The sequence below is a fragment of the Leptodactylus fuscus genome, unplaced genomic scaffold, assembly GCF_031893055.1.
Source record: "Leptodactylus fuscus isolate aLepFus1 unplaced genomic scaffold, aLepFus1.hap2 HAP2_SCAFFOLD_88, whole genome shotgun sequence".
NCBI lineage: Eukaryota > Metazoa > Chordata > Amphibia > Anura > Leptodactylidae > Leptodactylus > Leptodactylus fuscus.
Window position 1 is genome coordinate 190,956 of NW_027440926.1, and position 20,493 is coordinate 211,448.

The window sequence follows — 20,493 nt, forward strand, 5'->3', positions numbered from 1 at the left end:
CCTCTCTACACTCGGATACAGTACTGCCTGTGTGATCTCTCCCTCCTTACATTCTGCTATGTGTGCTCTCCTCCCTCTCTACACTCGGATACAGTACTGCCTGTGTGATCTCTCCCTCCTTATATACTGCTATTTGTGCTCTCCTCCCTCTCTACACTCATATACAGTACTGCCTGTATGATCTCTCCCTCCTTATATACTGCTATGTGTGCTCTCCTCCCTCTCTACACTGGGATACAGTACTGCCTGTATGATCTCTCCCTCCTTATATACTGCTATGTGTGCTCTCCTCCCTCTCTACACTCGGATACAGTACTGCCTGTGTGATCTCTCCCTCCTTACATTCTGCTATGTGTGCTCTCCTCCCTCTCTACACTCGGATACAGTACTGCCTGTGTGATCTCTCCCTCCTTATATACTGCTATTTGTGCTCTCCTCCCTCTCTACACTCATATACAGTACTGCCTGTATGATCTCTCCCTCCTTATATACTGCTATGTGTGCTCTCCTCCCTCTCTACACTCGGATACAGTACTGCCTGTATGATCTCTCCCTCCTTACATTCTGCTATGTGTGCTCTCCTCCCTCTCTACACTCGGATACAGTACTGCCTGTGTAATCTCTCCCTCCTTATATACTGCTATGTGTGCTCTCCTCCTTCTCTACACTGGGATACAGTACTGCCTGTGTGATCTCTCCCTCCTTACATTCTGCTATGTGTGCTCTCCTCCCTCTCTACACTGGGATACAGTACTGCCTGTGTAATCTCTCCCTCCTTATATACTGCCTGTATGATCTCTCCCTCCTTATATACTGCTATGTGTGCTCTCCTCCCTCTCTACACTCCGATACAGTATTGCCTGTGTGATCTCTCCCTCCTTACATTCTGCTGTGAGAGCCTTGTGGGGGAGGGGGAGAACTTTATATTTTATTCCTAGAATTGTTTCTGATTCCACATGTAGTCGCCAACCAATGCTCGCTGCCCATATCCACACTTGGACTTCCAAGTGCTTTCTGATACAAGAAACCCATGACTAAGTTTCTACTCTGAGGGGCACCCATGGTTGGCTACTCACTTACGGGCCATTCTTGGATTCTGTTAAATTCTCTTACAAGTTCTATGATTTTGTTGCACATGAAGGACTCGTCTGCAAGCAGATTCTGGTTTTATTACACACAAATCAGAAAGGCAACAGGTCAAAGTTTGCAGTGATGTAACTGATGATGTCAGTGCTCTATTACATCACAATAAGTGATGATGTAAGAAGATGTGTGAGTCCAGCGCTCTATGATATCACCCAGCAGAGTCAGTCCAGGCCTCAAGCGCATTACACTAAGAGGATAGAAGAGGCGTCAGTCTAGTGCTCAGCCAGAGGGGCAATGTCAGGGTAAGGAAGGAGTTAGTCTTGTGCTCCATGACATCACATTTGAGGAAGTGTCATCATCCAGAGTGCTGTCTGTCCAGTGCTCTGACGTCATATATAGGGCAGTGCCTATGGAAGGAGAGTTATCAGTGCAGTGCTCTATGACATCACAGATGGGGTAGTGTCATTATCAGGAGAGGTGTCAGTCCTGTACCTATGACATCATAGTCAGGGCAGTGTCAGTCCTGTTCTCTATGACATCACAGTAAGTGAGAACTTATGGAGAGGGATCAATAACAGATAAAATTCAGTTTTCTGTCACAGCAGTGGTCATACCAGGTGAAGTTCTTGTCTGGTTCTAGGGCAGTGCACATTTTATTTAAGGGGTCAGCTGGTCTATGTTTTCCCCAGTTCACATAATCTGTAGGTTGCCCATCTGTCCAATATAGGAGGCCCCAAATTCTATGCCGACGGAGCCCGATCCACAATCCAGATGACTCTCTAGTGATGTTCGCAGCTGCAGTGGCCACCAGGTCCTGGGTGTTCCTATCTGGTATACTGAGTAGATCTGTGTAGTAGCGGCGGCAATAGCGCAGGGCCTCCCACCAGTTCAACGGGGTCATCATCACGTAAATACCAGAAATGTCACCTATTACAAGATCACACAAAAGAATCTGAGACTCAGTTTTGTTCTGTATTTACCTATTGATAATCCTGAAGGGACTTACAATGTCTGGTACCAATCTGGGGAGCCCTAAAGCTACCATCCAAACTATGAGCCTGGAGGAATGGGCCAAGAGATCTGGAGCAGAGAACAGAAGAGTGTGCACGGAGAGAAAGAAGGTCTGCAGAAGTAGAGGTGGTCTGGCGGAATGAACCAAGGGATATACATGGGATGAGAGGGATCTGGAAGAAAGGACACTAGGAAGGTTCTGTAGAAAGTGACAGAAGAGCCTACAGGGGAACAGAGAAGTCCTGAGAAGTAGACCAATGTATTTCCAATGTATTTGCAGGAACAGAGGGGTCTGAAGGAATGAACCGAGAAGTTTGCAGAGGGAGACACAGATACAGGGGGGTCTGGAGGAGGTGACAGAAATGTGAAGAGGATGGAAGAGGAGTGTGGAGAAGGGACAAAGAAGTCTGGAGAACTGGAAACAGAAGTATGAAAACTTGACAGAAAGCAAGGCCTGTGCCAGAGGCCAAGGCAAGATGTGCTGCATATCAATGTGCTATCTACCTCTGCAGCTCATACTGGTCTGGCTGGTAAATGTGACGGTCACTTTCGGGGTGCTGCTTCTGGTTATAGGACTTTGCGAGCTTTGTGCTGAGTCGTTGCAGGAGCAAATGGCTCTTGTTCCAAAGAAGTTGAAGGAATCTCTGGTGTTGCCAGTCATGGTGGAGGCCACACTAATGTTACCTGAGAATAGAGGACAAATCACAGGAATGGATCATTATTATTGGACGTATGGGAAGGATCAGATGTACAACATGCCTGTACTAAGAATTCTACAGAGTTATCTGCCCAAGTATGCGGATGAATTCCACCATCTAACAATGTACGAAACCCAAGCGAAGGGAACTAAGTGTTTCCAAAACTATTTCTGACTAAGTCAAAAAACCATAAAACTTGGGAATGTGTGACCAGAATAATTCAGATCGTGCAACAAATAGTAAAGGCTCACACGATTCTCCCATCACCACCTCTTATGTGTCCTCCACAAGCCCATCGCCATCGCTTACCTGTCCTCTATAGAGGGTACACTGCTCAAAAAAACTAAAGGGCCCCCCAATAACTTCCTGGATCTGAAGGAATGAAATCTTCTCATTGTTTGTTCTGTACAAAGCTGAATGTGATGACAACAAAATCCCAGAAACATCATCAATGGAAATCACATTTAACCAATTGAGACCTGGATTTGGAGTCCGCCCCCAAAATTAAAGTGGAAAAACCCTCTACACCAGGGATAGGAAACCTTCAGCTCTCCAGCTGCTGTGAAGCTACAACTCCCATCATGCTCCATTCACCTTCATTGGAGTTCCAAGAACAGCAGAGCAAGTATGCATGCTGGGAGTTGTAGTTTTGCAACAGCTGGAGAGCCGTACGTTCCCTACCCCTGCTCTACATGCTGATCCAACTGTGATGTAATGTCCATAAAACCTGTCAGTATGAGGCTGAGTAGTGTGTGCGACCTCCACGTGGCTGTATGACCTCCCTACAACACCTGGACATGCTCCTGATGAGGCTGAGTAGTGTGTGTGACCTCCACGGGCCTGTATGACCTCCCTACAACACCTGGACATGCTCCTGATGAGACTGAGTAGTGTGTGTGACCTCCACGTGTCTGTATGACCTCCCTACAACACCTGGACATGCTCCTGATGAGGCTGAGTAGTGTGTGTGACCTCCTTGGGCCTGTATAACCTCCCTACAACACCTGGGCATGCTCCTGATGAGGCTGAGTAGTGTGTGTGACCTCCACGGGCCTGTATGACCTCCCTACAACACCTGGACATGCTCCTGATGAGGCTGAGTAGTGTGTGTGACCTCCTTGGGCCTGTATAACCTCCCTACAACACCTGGACATGCTCCTGATGAGGCTGAGTAGTGTGTGTGACCTCCACGGGCCTGTATGACCTCCCTACAACACCTGGCCATGCTCCTGATGAGGCTGAGTAGTGTGTGTGACCTCCACGGGCCTGTATGACCTCCCTACAACACCTGGACATGCTCCTGATGAGGCTGAGTAGTGTGTGTGACCTCCTTGGGCCTGTATAACCTCCCTACAACACCTGGGCATGCTCCTGATGAGGCTGAGTAGTGTGTGTGACCTCCACGGGCCTGTATGACCTCCCTACAACACCTGGACATGCTCCTGATGAGGCTGAGTAGTGTGTGTGGCCTCCACGTGGCTGTATGACCTCCCTACAACACCTGGGCATGCTCCTGATGAGGCTGAGTAGTGTGTGTGGCCTCCACGTGGCTGTATAACCTCCCTACAACACCTGGGCATGCTCCTGATGAGGCTGAGTAGTGTGTGTGACCTCCATGGGTCTGTATGACCTCCCTACAACACCTGGGCATGCTCCTGATGAGACTGAGTAGTGTGTGTGACCTCCACGTGTCTGTATGACCTCCCTACAACACCTGGGCATGCTCCTGATGAGACTGAGTAGTGTGTGTGACCTCCACGTGTCTGTATGACCTCCCTACAACACCTGGACATGCTCCTGATGAGACTGAGTAGTGTGTGTGACCTCCACGTGTCTGTATGACCTCCCTACAACACCTGGACATGCTCCTGATGGGGCTGAGTAGTATGTGTGACCTCCACGTGTCTGTATGACCTCCCTACAACACCTGGACATGCTCCTGATGAGGCTGAGTAGTGTGTGTGACCTCCACAGGCCTGTATGACCTCCCTACAACACCTGGACATGCTCCTGATGAGACTGAGTAGTGTGTGTGACCTCCCCGGGCCTGTATAACCTCCCTACAACACCTGGACATGCTCCTGATGAGGCTGAGTAGTGTGTGTGACCTCCACGGGCCTGTATAACCTCCCTACAACACCTGGGCATGCTCCTGATGAGACTGAGTAGTGTGTGTGACCTCCACGTGTCTGTATGACCTCCCTACAACACCTGGACATGCTCCTGATGAGACTGAGTAGTGTGTGTGACCTCCACGTGTCTGTATGACCTCCCTACAACACCTGGACATGCTCCTGATGGGGCTGAGTAGTATGTGTGACCTCCACGTGTCTGTATGACCTCCCTACAACACCTGGACATGCTCCTGATGAGGCTGAGTAGTGTGTGTGACCTCCACAGGCCTGTATGACCTCCCTACAACACCTGGACATGCTCCTGATGAGGCTGAGTAGTGTGTGTGACCTCCACGGGCCTGTATAACCTCCCTACAACACCTGGGCATGCTCCTGATGAGACTGAGTAGTGTGTGTGACCTCCACGTGTCTGTATGACCTCCCTACAACACCTGGGCATGCTCCTGATGAGACTGAGTAGTGTGTGTGACCTCCCTGGCCCTGTATGACCTCCCTACAACACCTGGGCATGCTCCTGATGAGGCTGAGTAGTGTGTGTGACCTCCACGTGTCTGTATGACCTCCCTACAACACCTGGACATGCTCCTGATGAGGCTGAGTAGTGTGTGTGACCTCCACGGGCCTGTATGACCTCCCTACAACACCTGGGCATGCTCCTGATGAGACTGAGTAGTGTGTGTGGCCTCCACGTGTCTGTATGACCTCCCTACAACACCTGGACATGCTCCTGATGAGGCTGAGTAGTGTGTGTGGCCTCCACGTGTCTGTATGACCTCCCTACAACACCTGGACATGCTCCTGATGAGACTGAGTAGTGTGTGTGACCTCCACGTGGCTGTATGACCTCCCTACAACACCTGGGCATGCTCCTGATGAGGCTGAGTAGTGTGTGTGACCTCCCCGGGCCTGTATAACCTCCCTACAACACCTGGACATGCTCCTGATGAGGCTGAGTAGTGTGTGTGACCTCCACGGGCCTGTATGACCTCCCTACAACACCTGGACATGCTCCTGATGAGGCTGAGTAGTGTGTGTGACCTCCACGGGCCTGTATGACCTCCCTACAACACCTGGGCATGCTCCTGATGAGACTGAGTAGTGTGTGTGACCTCCACGTGTCTGTATGACCTCCCTACAACACCTGGACATGCTCCTGATGAGGCTGAGTAGTGTGTGTGACCTCCACGGGCCTGTATGACCTCCCTACAACACCTGGACATGCCCCTGATGAGGCTGAGTAGTGTGTGTGACCTCCACGTGTCTGTATGAGCTCCCTACAACACCTGGACATGCTCCTGATGAGGCTGAGTAGTGTGTGTGACCTCCACGGGCCTGTATAACCTCCCTACAACACCTGGGCATGCTCCTGATGAGACTGAGTAGTGTGTGTGACCTCCACGTGTCTGTATGACCTCCCTACAACACCTGGACATGCTCCTGATGAGGCTGAGTAGTGTGTGTGACCTCCACAGGCCTGTATGACCTCCCTACAACACCTGGACATGCTCCTGATGAGGCTGAGTAGTGTGTGTGACCTCCACGGGCCTGTATAACCTCCCTACAACACCTGGGCATGCTCCTGATGAGACTGAGTAGTGTGTGTGACCTCCACGTGTCTGTATGACCTCCCTACAACACCTGGGCATGCTCCTGATGAGACTGAGTAGTGTGTGTGACCTCCCTGGCCCTGTATGACCTCCCTACAACACCTGGGCATGCTCCTGATGAGGCTGAGTAGTGTGTGTGACCTCCACGTGTCTGTATGACCTCCCTACAACACCTGGACATGCTCCTGATGAGGCTGAGTAGTGTGTGTGACCTCCACGGGCCTGTATGACCTCCCTACAACACCTGGGCATGCTCCTGATGAGACTGAGTAGTGTGTGTGGCCTCCACGTGTCTGTATGACCTCCCTACAACACCTGGACATGCTCCTGATGAGGCTGAGTAGTGTGTGTGACCTCCACGTGTCTGTATGACCTCCCTACAACACCTGGGCATGCTCCTGATGAGACTGAGTAGTGTGTGTGACCTCCCCGGGCCTGTATAACCTCCCTACAACACCTGGACATGCTCCTGATGAGGCTGAGTAGTGTGTGTGACCTCCACGGGCCTGTATGACCTCCCTACAACACCTGGACATGCTCCTGATGAGGCTGAGTAGTGTGTGTGACCTCCACGGGCCTGTATGACCTCCCTACAACACCTGGGCATGCTCCTGATGAGACTGAGTAGTGTGTGTGACCTCCACGTGTCTGTATGACCTCCCTACAACACCTGGACATGCTCCTGATGAGGCTGAGTAGTGTGTGTGACCTCCACGGGCCTGTATGACCTCCCTACAACACCTGGACATGCCCCTGATGAGGCTGAGTAGTGTGTGTGACCTCCACGTGTCTGTATGAGCTCCCTACAACACCTGGACATGCTCCTGATGAGGCTGAGTAGTGTGTGTGACCTCCACGTGTCTGTATGAGCTCCCTACAACACCTGGACATGCTCCTGATGAGTCTGAGTAGTGTGTGTGACCTCCACGTGTCTGTATGACCTCCCTACAACACCTGGACATGCCCCTGATGAGGCTGAGTAGTGTGTGTGACCTCCACGTGTCTGTATGAGCTCCCTACAACACCTGGACATGCTCCTGATGAGTCTGAGTAGTGTGTGTGACCTCCACGTGTCTGTATGACCTCCCTACAACACCTGAACATGCTCCTGATGAGACTGAGTAGTGTGTGTGACCTCCACGGGCCTGTATGACCTCCCTACAACACCTGGACATGCTCCTGATGAGGCTGAGTAGTGTGTGTGACCTCCACAGGCCTGTATGACCTCCCTACAACACCTGGACATGCTCCTGATGAGGCTGAGTAGTGTGTGTGACCTCCACGTGTCTGTATGACCTCCCTACAACACCTGGACATGCTCCTGATGAGACTGAGTAGTGTGTGTGGCCTCCACGTGTCTGTATGACCTCCCTACAACACCTGGGCATGCTCCTGATGAGGCTGAGTAGTGTGTGTGACCTCCACGTGTCTGTATGACCTCCCTACAACACCTGGACATGCTCCTGATGAGGCTGAGTAGTGTGTGTGACCTCCACGTGTCTGTATGACCTCCCTACAACACCTGGGCATGCTCCTGATGAGGCTGAGTAGTGTGTGTGACCTCCCCGGGCCTGTATGACCTCCCTACAACACCTGGACATACTCCTGATGGGGCTGAGTAGTGTGTGTGACCTCCACGTGTCTGTATGACCTCCCTACAACACCTGGACATGCTCCTGATGAGGCTGAGTAGTGTGTGTGACCTCCACGGGCCTGTATGACCTCCCTACAACACCTGGACATGCTCCTGATGAGGCTGAGTAGTGTGTGTGACCTCCACGTGGCTGTATGACCTCCCTACAACACCTGGACATGCTCCTGATGAGACTGAGTAGTGTGTGTGACCTCCACGTGTCTGTATGACCTCCCTACAACACCTGGACATGCTCCTGATGAGACTGAGTAGTGTGTGTGACCTCCACGTGTCTGTATGACCTCCCTACAACACCTGGACATGCTCCTGATGAGGCTGAGTAGTGTGTGTGGCCTCCACGTGGCTGTATGACCTCCCTACAACACCTGGACATGCTCCTGATGAGGCTGAGTAGTATGTGTGACCTCTACGTGTCTGTATGACCTCCCTACAACACCTGGGCATGCTCCTGATGAGACTGAGTAGTGTGTGTGACCTCCACGTGTCTGTATGACCTCCCTACAACACCTGGGCATGCTCCTGATGAGACTGAGTAGTGTGTGTGACCTCCACGGGCCTGTATGACCTCCCTACAACACCTGGACATGCTCCTGATGAGGCTGAGTAGTGTGTGTGACCTCCCCGTGTCTGTATGACCTCCCTACAACACCTGGACATGCTCCTGATGAGGCTGAGTAGTGTGTGTGACCTCCACGTGTCTGTATGACCTCCCTACAACACCTGGACATGCTCCTGATGAGGCTGAGTAGTGTGTGTGACCTCCACGTGTCTGTATGACCTCCCTACAACACCTGGACATGCTCCTGATGAGGCTGAGTAGTGTGTGTGGCCTCCACGTGGCTGTATGACCTCCCTACAACACCTGGACATGCTCCTGATGAGGCTGAGTAGTATGTGTGACCTCTACGTGTCTGTATGACCTCCCTACAACACCTGGGCATGCTCCTGATGAGACTGAGTAGTGTGTGTGACCTCCACGTGTCTGTATGACCTCCCTACAACACCTGGGCATGCTCCTGATGAGACTGAGTAGTGTGTGTGACCTCCACGGGCCTGTATGACCTCCCTACAACACCTGGACATGCTCCTGATGAGGCTGAGTAGTGTGTGTGACCTCCCCGTGTCTGTATGACCTCCCTACAACACCTGGACATGCTCCTGATGAGGCTGAGTAGTGTGTGTGACCTCCACGTGTCTGTATGACCTCCCTACAACACCTGGACATGCTCCTGATGAGGCTGAGTAGTGTGTGTGACCTCCACGGACCTGTATGACCTCCCTACAACACCTGGACATGCTCCTGATGAGGCTGAATAGTGTATGTGGCCTCCACGTGTCTGTATGACCTCCCTACAACACCTGGGCATGCTCCTGATGAGGCTGAGTATTGTGTATAACCTCCATGTGTCTGTATGACCTCCCTACAACACCTGGACATGCTCCTGATGAGGCTAAATAGTGTGTGTGACCTCCACGTGTCTGTATGACCTCCCTACAACACCTGGACATGCTCCTGATGAGGCTGAATAGTGTATGTGGCCTCCACGTGTCTGTATGACCTCCCTACAACACCTGGACATGCTCCTGATGAGGCTGAGTAGTGTGTGTGGCCTCCACAGGCCTGTATGACCTCCCTACAACACCTGGACATGCTCCTGATGAGGCTGAGTAGTGTGTGTGACCTCCACGGACCTGTATGACCTCCCTACAACACCTGGACATGCTCCTGATGAGGCTGAATAGTGTATGTGGCCTCCACGTGTCTGTATGACCTCCCTACAACACCTGGGCATGCTCCTGATGAGGCTGAGTATTGTGTATAACCTCCATGTGTCTGTATGACCTCCCTACAACACCTGGACATGCTCCTGATGAGGCTAAATAGTGTGTGTGACCTCCACGTGTCTGTATGACCTCCCTACAACACCTGGACATGCTCCTGATGAGGCTGAGTAGTGTGTGTGACCTCCACGTGTCTGTATGACCTCCCTACAACACCTGGACATGCTCCTGATGAGGCTGAATAGTGTATGTGGCCTCCACGTGTCTGTATGACCTCCCTACAACACCTGGACATGCTCCTGATGAGGCTGAGTAGTGTGTGTGATCTCCACGTGTCTGTATGACCTCCCTACAACACCTGGACATGCTCCTGATGAGACTGAGTAGTGTGTGTGACCTCCACGTGTCTGTATGACCTCCCTACAACACCTGGACATGCTCCTGATGAGGCTGAGTAGTGTGTGTGACCTCCCCGGGCCTGTATGACCTCCCTACAACACCTGGACATGCTCCTGATGAGGCTGAGTAGTGTGTGTGACCTCCACGTGTCTGTATGAGCTCCCTACAACACCTGGACATGCTCCTGATGAGGCTGAGTAGTGTGTGTGATCTCCACGTGTCTGTATGACCTCCCTACAACACCTGGGCATGCTCCTGATGAGGCTGAGTAGTGTGTGTGACCTCCACGTGTCTGTATGACCTCCCTACAACACCTGGACATGCTCCTGATGAGGCTGAGTAGTGTGTGTGGCCTCCACGTGTCTGTATGAGCTCCCTACAACACCTGGCCATGCTCCTGATGAGGCTGAGTAGTGTGTGTGACCTCCACGTGTCTGTATGACCTCCCTACAACACCTGGGCATGCTCCTGATGAGGCTGAGTAGTGTGTGTGACCTCCACGTGTCTGTATGACCTCCCTACAACACCTGGACATGCTCCTGATGAGGCTGAGTAGTGTGTGTGACCTCCACGTGTCTGTATGACCTCCCTACAACACCTGGACATGCTCCTGATGAGGCTGAGTAGTGTGTGTGACCTCCATGGGCCTGTATGACCTCCCTACAACACCTGGGCATGCTCCTGATGAGGCTGAGTAGTGTGTGTGACCTCCACGTGGCTGTATGACCTCCCTACAACACCTGGACATGCTCTTGATGAGGCTGAGTAGTGTGTGTGACCTCCACAGGCCTGTATGACCTCCCTACAACACCTGGAAATGCTCCTGATGAGGCTGAGTAGTGTGTGTGGCCTCCACGTGTCTGTATGACCTCCCTACAACACCTGGACATGCTCCTGATGAGGGTGAGTAGTGTGTGTGACCTCCACGTGTCTGTATGAGCTCCCTACAACACCTGGCCATGCTCCTGATGAGGCTGAGTAGTGTGTGTGACCTCCACGTGTCTGTATGAGCTCCCTACAGCACCTGGCCATGCTCCTGATGAGGCTGAGTAGTGTGTGTGACCTCCACGTGTCTGTATGACCTCCCTACAACACCTGGCCATGCTCCTGATGAGGCTGAGTAGTGTGTGTGACCTCCACGTGTCTGTATGACCTCCCTACAACACCTGGACATGCTCCTGATGAGGCTGAGTAGTGTGTGTGGCCTCCACGTGTCTGTATGAGCTCCCTACAACACCTGGCCATGCTCCTGATGAGGCTGAGTAGTGTGTGTGACCTCCACGTGTCTGTATGACCTCCCTACAACACCTGGCCATGCTCCTGATGAGGCTGAGTAGTGTGTGTGACCTCCACGTGTCTGTATGACCTCCCTACAACACCTGGACATGCTCCTGATGAGGCTGAGTAGTGTGTGTGACCTCCACGTGTCTGTATGACCTCCCTACAACACCTGGACATGCCCCTGATGAGGCTGAGTAGTGTGTGTGACCTGCACGGGCCTGTATAACCTCCCTACAACACCTGGACATGCTCCTAATGAGGCTGAGTAGTGTGTGTGACCTCCACGGACCTGTATGACCTCCCTACAACACCTGGGCATGCTCCTGATGAGGTTGTGATGGTCTCCTAAGGGATCTCCTCCAAGACCTGGACAACTCCTGGACAGTCTGTTGTGCAACGTGACGTTGGTGGATGGAGCGAGACTGTTTGTCCCAGATGTGCTCCATCGGATTCAGGTCTGGGGAACGGACGGGCCAGTCCATAGCCAGTCATAGCCATAGCCAATGGACGGGCCAGTCCATATCTTCAATGCCTTCATCTTGCAGGAACTGCTGAAACACTCCAGCCACATCAGGTCTTGCATTGTCCTGCATTAGGAGGGACCCAGATCCAACTGCACCAACATATAGTCTCACAAGGGGTCTGAGGATCTCATCTCAGTACCTAATATCAGTGCCTAAGTTGCAAATCGTGGTGCTCTGTGGCAAATGCCAAGCATCCTGCATGGTGTTAGACTGTGAGCATAACCCCTATCGGTGGACGTCGGGCCCTCAGACCATCCTCATGGAGTCAGTTTCTAACCGTTTTTGCAGACACATGCACATTTGTGGCCTGCTGTAGGTCATTTTGCAGGGCTCTGGCAGTGGTCCTCCTGTTCCTCCTTGCACAAAGGCGGAGGTAGCGGTCCTGCTGCTTGGTTGTTGCCTTTAGTCCAGGTTTGGGAGGAGATCCCTCAGGAGACCATCCGCAACCTCATCAGGAGCATGCCCAGGTGTTGTAGGGAGGTCATACAGGCCCGGGGAGGCCCCACACACTACTCAGCCTCATACTGACAGGTTTTAAGGACATTACATCAAAATTGGATCAGCCTGTAGTGCGGTTTTCCACTTTAATTTAGGAGGTGGGGGGGGGGGGGGGCTCCTAATCCAGGCCTCCATTGGTTAAGAAATGTGATTTCCATTGATGATTTTTGTGGGATTTTGTTGTCATCACAGTCAACTTTGTACAGAAAACCAATGAGAAGATTTCATTCCTTCAGATCTAGGAGGTGTTATTGGGGGGCCCTTTAGTTTTTGGAGTAGTGTATATATAATGTGATGTACCTATATAGGACATGAATCCTTATTCCAACAGTGATTACAGATCTGATTTCCATGTCACCGGTTTACAGCAAAGTCCTGAGGCTGAGACTAACAGAAATGGCCGTGCAGCTATGGAGGACTCGGCCCACCTGGATCCACTCTTTACATTGACTACAGAAATATGAAGGGAGACTCACCACTAAAGCTGTAGGACAAGGCCCAAACCTCATCACTCCTGAGCTGCTGGATGTAATGAGATCCTGTGGAAACTGCCACTTGCACCCAGGTGTATTGCCAGGATCCAGACATAGTGTCATCCCAGGTGGCATTTGATGGGAAGGAGAAGCCATCCATTATCATTCCTTGTGTTTGTCCAGAGACCGTAAGAACCACCAGGAAGGTGGATAAGCCTGCGGGAGCATGCACCAGCTGAGATGTTTGGAACATAGTGGTTGGCATCACAATGGACATGAAGGGTTTAAGGGATGTTCCTTCAGAGTTAGCATTTCCTGAGCCGACCATAAGAACCATCACGTCATGGTCACAGTCGATGCGGAGAGCTGATGTGCTAATGGGCTGTGTATATACCTCTCCCCGCCCGAGACTTGCACTGGCCACTTCAGCAGACGTGTTAGAAACCTTCACCATAGTGGATTCAGAAGCTATGACATAAATGTTATCATTTTTTCGGTATGAAACAGAAGGTGGAGGAAGAAGAAAGGATTTATCCCAGCTGGAGACTGGAAGCAGCTGATCATACACGTAGCCATAGTGATACCCAAAATAATATTGAAAGATTTGGTGTCCACTTATCACCACAATGGGGCTATCAGCTTGTATGAAGGTGCCTGTAAGGTCACCCCCAAACAGTTGGACCTGAGCTCCTTGGTAGGCTGGGAGTTTAAAGCTCACTGAGCTGCCTGATGAGAAGGACAACCCTTTAAATGTTACGGAGCCACCTTGTAAAGTCACCGTCACTGACGTTTCTCTATTCAGGCTCAATATGGCAAATTGTGAGTTACCTGGCAGGACAGAGTTGGGGGTGATAACATAGTACCGGGGACCTAAAAGATCAACTGGGTACACATAAGCGTAGTCATAGCCATCCGTAGCCCACACCTGGGTGATAACACAAATGTTGTTATTTGCAGAGACAAGGACGACCCCAGAAGTGGAAATATCACTGCCAGATAGCATGGCAGTGCTGGGCAGCGTGACGCTCACTGCCTCCCCCTGCTGGAGAGTAACGTTCTGGTAGAAACTGGTCCCCTGCACACTGATATTGACCAATGTACAACAGCTAAGTCCATGGACAATGAGATCAAAGCGGGTAGAGTAGGATCCTACCGAGGCCACTTCCAGGAAACTTGTGACAAATTGCTTTCCCATGAAGAATGATAATGAGTCTGCAAAGTAAGAACAAAGAGAGGAGGGCGTGAGAAAAAACCAAGAATGATTGACAAACTTTATCATCGCCATCATACCCAAGAACAGGGATGAACATGAAGACACCAGTGTGAACAGCTCCAAGTAATACAATCTACAGACAACAGGTGGAAAACATCATAAACTGCATATAAGCATGGTATACATAGTATATAGGGTGCAGGGTGCTCTCCACTCCTAGACGTGCGCTCTCGGAGGAGGCGGCTCACTACATTGGACTTCCTGGCTCTCCCCAAGGTACACACTTCCTAGTTACAACTTGAATACAGTCTCTGAAATGTTTTGTGGAGGATGTCAGCTTGTGTAACCTCCATTATGTATTTGAGATGTGTGCTGACAGCAGCCATTTTGTGAGACCATGCCATGTGGTCACAGACTCCATTTTGGATTTTGAGACACCTTTGTTTAAGAGCTAACATCCCCCATCAGCCCTCAGGGAGGTGTGACCTCTCTCCAGTTTCTTATCCAATAGACATGCATCAGGGCTACTGTTACAACTGTTCCACCAATCATGTTATGCTAATTATGCAGATCCAACCTGCTTTGTTTATAGCATGTGTTATATACTGTTGTATTTGTTACCATTAAACAGAACTCACTTGATACACTATCAGCTGTGTATGTGTGTGTGTGTGTGTGTGTGTGTGTGGCTTCTCCAGGCCCAAAGGATGGGTGTAGCTTATCAAGGCCTGTTTGGAACTCTGCAACATACTCTATTATGAGGACCCCTTGATGTCCCTAACAAATTGGCGCTTCCAACGTGCGGCTTGAGAGATAAGGAGATGGTTTGCTGCTCCCCCGGACGACCAGTGATTACAGAAGTTCCTGGAACCACACATCCAACAAAGTCAGCAGCTGCAGGTAAGAACTTTTTTTCTTACCAATCTGATCTGTGTTTCTAAGAACTTTTTGTTCTCCTGTCCGAGTGTGAGGTAAACACATATGTTCCTTATATAGATATCTCAATTTTTTTGCAAAGAACCTAAGAGCAGTATGTTGTATGGGTGTTGCTAGATAGAAACTTGGGCTGAAATTGTTTAGCTGATCTGTTGTGGTTGTGCATTCATTGTATTCCTCATTTGGGTTCTGTGGAAAGTAAGTAGTCATGTGTCAAAAAGGACATAGTAATCCCTGAGATCCTCCATCTGACCTTGAATAGTCACTTTTGATTTAGATACAGTTGTATCTTGGAAAAAAAGGGCAGGAAAAAGGCAGAGGGAAGGGGGATCCCTGAAATCCTCTGACTGACCTTGAAAGTCACTTTTGATTTAGATACAGTATATATAGTGTGTAGTATCTTGGAAAAAAAGGCAAAGGAAAGGAGGATGTCCTCTAAACTGATCTTGAAAGTCACCATTGAATGAGATACAGTATATGTTATACTGAGGAAGTCTTATAGGAATTTGGGGCATGAAGAGACAGTGGGAAGGAGGAGAGCACGCAGAACAGAATGGGAGGAGTGCAGAGTCAGCCAGTATGGAAATCAGCCCAAGAGCTATGATTTAATGGATGTGTGTTGTCTGGAGCTCCAGTGTGAAGTTTGCATGTATGTATGGAAGTGAATGGGCCCATATGTGTTACATGTATTTGCTATATGTACATGCTCTGTTTGTCCATGTCTGTATTGTTACATTTTTTTTAGACTCCACAGGGAGCAGATGAAGATATCGAATGCTGATTACTCCACAGAGGGTGGTGACAAGTAGATATGAAAGGGAGGCATAAAAGTTCTTTCCATTGTTGAATACATATATGTGTGTGTTCTGATGAATATGACATGTACATGTATAGCAGAGAATCCATTATTTTAGTGCATTAGAGATAACCCATATGTCTGTCTTGTAATGTCTTTTTTGTTTGTAATGCGCATTTTAAGGAATTTATGAGTGTGACTCCTGTGGTTTGCAGGAGAGTGTATGATAGTCCTGTATATTGTCTATAAATCTTGTATTTTTAGGATTTCAGTAAGTGTCTGATTAGTGAGAACAGATGTGGTATGGTAGATAGATTTGGGAGACCAGTGGCCACGATAACAGATGTGGTATGGTAGATGGATTTGGGAGACCAGTGGCTACGATAACAGATGTGGTATGGTAGATGGATTTGGGAGACCAGTGGCCACGATAACAGATATGGTATGGTAGATGGATTTGGGAAACCAGTGGCCACGATAACAGATATGGTATGGTAGATGGATTTGGGAGACCAGTGGCCACGATAACAGATGTGGTATGGTAGATAGATTTGGGAGACCAGTGGCCACGATAACAGATGTGGTATGGTAGATGGATTTGGGAGACCAGTGGCTACGATAACAGATGTGGTATGGTAGATGGATTTGGGAGACCAGTGGCCACGATAACAGATATGGTATGGTAGATGGATTTGGGAAACCAGTGGCCACGATAACAGATATGGTATGGTAGATGGATTTGGGAAACCAGTGGCCACGATAACAGATGTGGTATGGTAGATAGATTTGGGAGACCAGTGGCCACGATAACAGATGTGGTATGGTAGATGGATTTGGGAGACCAGTGGCCACGATAACAGATGTGGTATGGTAGATGGATTTGGGAGACCAGTGGCCACGATAACAGATGTGGTATGGTAGATAGATTTGGGAGACCAGTGGCCACGATAACAGATATGGTATGGTAGATGGATTTGGGAAACCAGTGGCCACGATAACAGATATGGTATGGTAGATGGATTTGGGAGACCAGTGGCCACGATAACAGATATGGTATGGTAGATAGATTTGGGAGACCAGTGGCCACGATAACAGATATGGTATGGTAGATAGATTTGGGAGACCAGTGGCCACGATAACAGATGTGGTATGGTAGATGGATTTGGGAGACCAGTGGCCACGATAACAGATATGGTATGGTAGATGGATTTGGGAAACCAGTGGCCACGATAACAGATATGGTATGGTAGATAGATTTGGGAGACCAGTGGCCACGATAACAGATGTGGTATGGTAGATGGATTTGGGAAACCAGTGGCCACGATAACAGATATGGTATGGTAGATGGATTTGGGAGACCAGTGGCCACGATAACAGATATGGTATGGTAGATAGATTTGGGAGACCAGTGGCCACGATAACAGATGTGGTATGGTAGATGGATTTGGGAAACCAGTGACCACGATAAAACTTCTTTTTGATTTTAATCCATATTCTAAGCTCTCCCATTTTTTCTGCCTGCTGCACTGATTGGCAATGTTTTGTGTATTCACTAAAGTCATTGAGTTGTGGGAGCTTGAGAAAGTTATATTTTACTTATATTAGATAGTCTGAATGATCTGACAATTTAAAAGATGGCTAACCTGTGAATTCTAGTGTAGAAATCCCTTTGTCTATATAATTCCTATGCCATGTGCCGTGCCTGTGTAAACCAGTTTGACCACATGGGAAAGAGAGATAAAGGCCAGCTCTTTGTATGTTAATGAGTTTGGACGCAGAAAGGAATGTCATTGATTTTGGAGACAATTGTTTGGAGTTTGGTTGATTGGAAGTGTGACAGAAACTTTCATAAGAAGTGCGGCAGACATGGGTGAAAGATGATAAACTAGTTGAACAATGCAAAATGTAGATGAAAGGAAGTGATGAAGAAAAAAATATACGTATATGTATAGAAAGACGACAAATGGAAATAAGGTGTTATACAGGAAATATTCCAAGCCCATGTGAGGAGGGGGAGGTGCTAAATGCCTCAAAAGAAGGGCCATTAGAACCCTGAGTTAGATCTAAGTTGTATTGCAGACAGGCCCACACCTATACTACAAGAGGAGGTTGATTTCCATGGTGGGGGAGTGAAAGATAATTCTGGGGAGGAGGAGTCAGGAAAAGAGTTACTGGATACCGCCTTTGGGCGTGGTACTTCTCTTGTATGGGGTTGACCAAATTTATACTGCCCCCCACAGGAGATATATGTGCAAGCATCAGTATCTCTGTCTTGCTTGTTAGCAGAAAATGGATGTAAAGCATCTAAGTCTAGGCCTGTAGTTCTGCTTTACTAAGGTTATTTTTGTATGTCGTCTCACACCCCCTAATGGTGTGGCACAATTTAGGACATTTTTAGGCCTTGTGTCCGGCTGCAGACAGTAGATCAGTAATGCATCCTTGTTAGTGCAGCCTTCTTTATGACTGCATTACTAAACTAGAACAGGCACTGGGAAACTTCCACTCCCTCAAGCTGGCAATCTTATTTATGCAAGTTTTAGGGCTTCCTAATTATGACAAGATCTTTTCTCTTTTCTGTACTTGAGATTTTAGGATATGAAGCAGCAGCGCTTACTCAAAGCCATGGACACCAGCAAAGACCAGCAGCTTACTATTCTGCTAGATTAGACCCAGTGTCCAGAGGAGAAGCTTCTTGTATTTGCAGTCTAACAGTTCCTGGAGAAAAGTGCTGACATTGTACTGTCACAGTACTTACTCCTCATGATGTCCATAGTATATAGTGTCTCAGGTCCAGACCAAGCACATTGCAATGGCCAGACGACTATGTGCCGTATTTATGACACACTTCATTCCTCTACCCTCTTACCAATAGATTCAAGGGGGGGGAAAGGACAAAGGACAGCAGTAAAACAACCTGTACATACATGTATTTTCTGATGAATTGTATTTAAATGATGAATCTATTGCTAATTTTGATTTTGAGATTTTGCTAACTTTTTGATTTTGAGCTCTTTTACAGATGGTTTTGTATTTGGAAAAATGGCGGATCCTGCACCAAATATGCCGTGGTCACTGAAAACAAGGTTAAGCAAGTAGAACCATTACCCCACAGGCCTCAGCTCAAGAAGCTGATTTGGAAACAGGCCTCACTGAAACGGTGTAAAACAGCTGAGGGTAGGCCCGCTATGCCCCTGATATAGAATATGACTATGGTCTGATCTGGAGAGCAAGAGCTTTCCTTATGTTTAATGGTAAGCCTATAAAGAACCTCCAGGCTGTTCAGGAACTGATAGAGCCGTTACTTCTACCTGAACAGCTGGGTATAGTCAAAGGTCAAGGCACACACCAAGGCTGATACTAAAGAAAAGGCAGATGCTGCCGCCAAACTAGCTGCAGAGAAGCCTAGGGAACGTTTCAGCACTGGTGGTCACCATACCAGAGAAAGTTTCTCAGCTCTCTTTTCAGGTTCTAAAAACATTGCAAGACCAAACTGGTGCAGAAGGAAAGAAAACTTGGGAGCAGCAAGGTGAACAAGGCTGATGGCCAGTGGTACGAGAGTATATTTCCCATTGCATTGTTCCCAACGATGGCAAGCCATTTGTGACCTGGTTGAACAAATGTTAGGCAGCTCCAGGTTTTAGCATGACTGCAGCCAGATTCATGCAATCCTGCATTACATGTGATAGGCACAATATGGGCCAAAAAGTAAGGTTCCTTAAGAACACGACCCAAAGCCTTGTACTTCAGAGACTGCCGGTTGACTATATACAGTTACCAAAGGTGGGAAGGTATGAGTATGTGCTTGTGTGTGTTGATGGCCTGAGGCATATACGGTACAGAAAGCCATCGCAAAAGCAACTGCAGATAAGCTGTTGAAGTAGTATGCAAGTATGGGTCCCTGAGACCTTCGAGAGTGATAGTAGAGCTCACTTCACTGTACAGTTTTCTTCTAGATCCAAACTGAGTACTGGAAACACATTTCCTAAATCCAGGAGACTGGATGGTGGTAAAGAGATATGTGAGAGCTTTGATCCACGGTTTGACGGTCCTTTCCAAGTGCTACTGACAACATCGACCAAACTAGAAGGAACGTTGATATAGAACATGCTAGTCACTATAAAAACGTGACCTGCCCAGAAGAGGACTGAAAAGATGTGGTACCCATTGGTGATCCTAGCTCTGGTGACGAAACCAGTGGGCTTGATACATGAAGTCAAAGGATGGGTGTAGCTTATCAAGGCCTGTTATTTAATTTGGAACTCTGCAACATACTCCATTATGAGGACCCCTTGATGTCCCTAACATTTTCAACAAACTTTTCATGAATCAATGGTGCAAGCACATAGAAGATGCTTTAATGGATCTGACCAAAGCTCAATGTTTCTCCTCCTACCATCCTA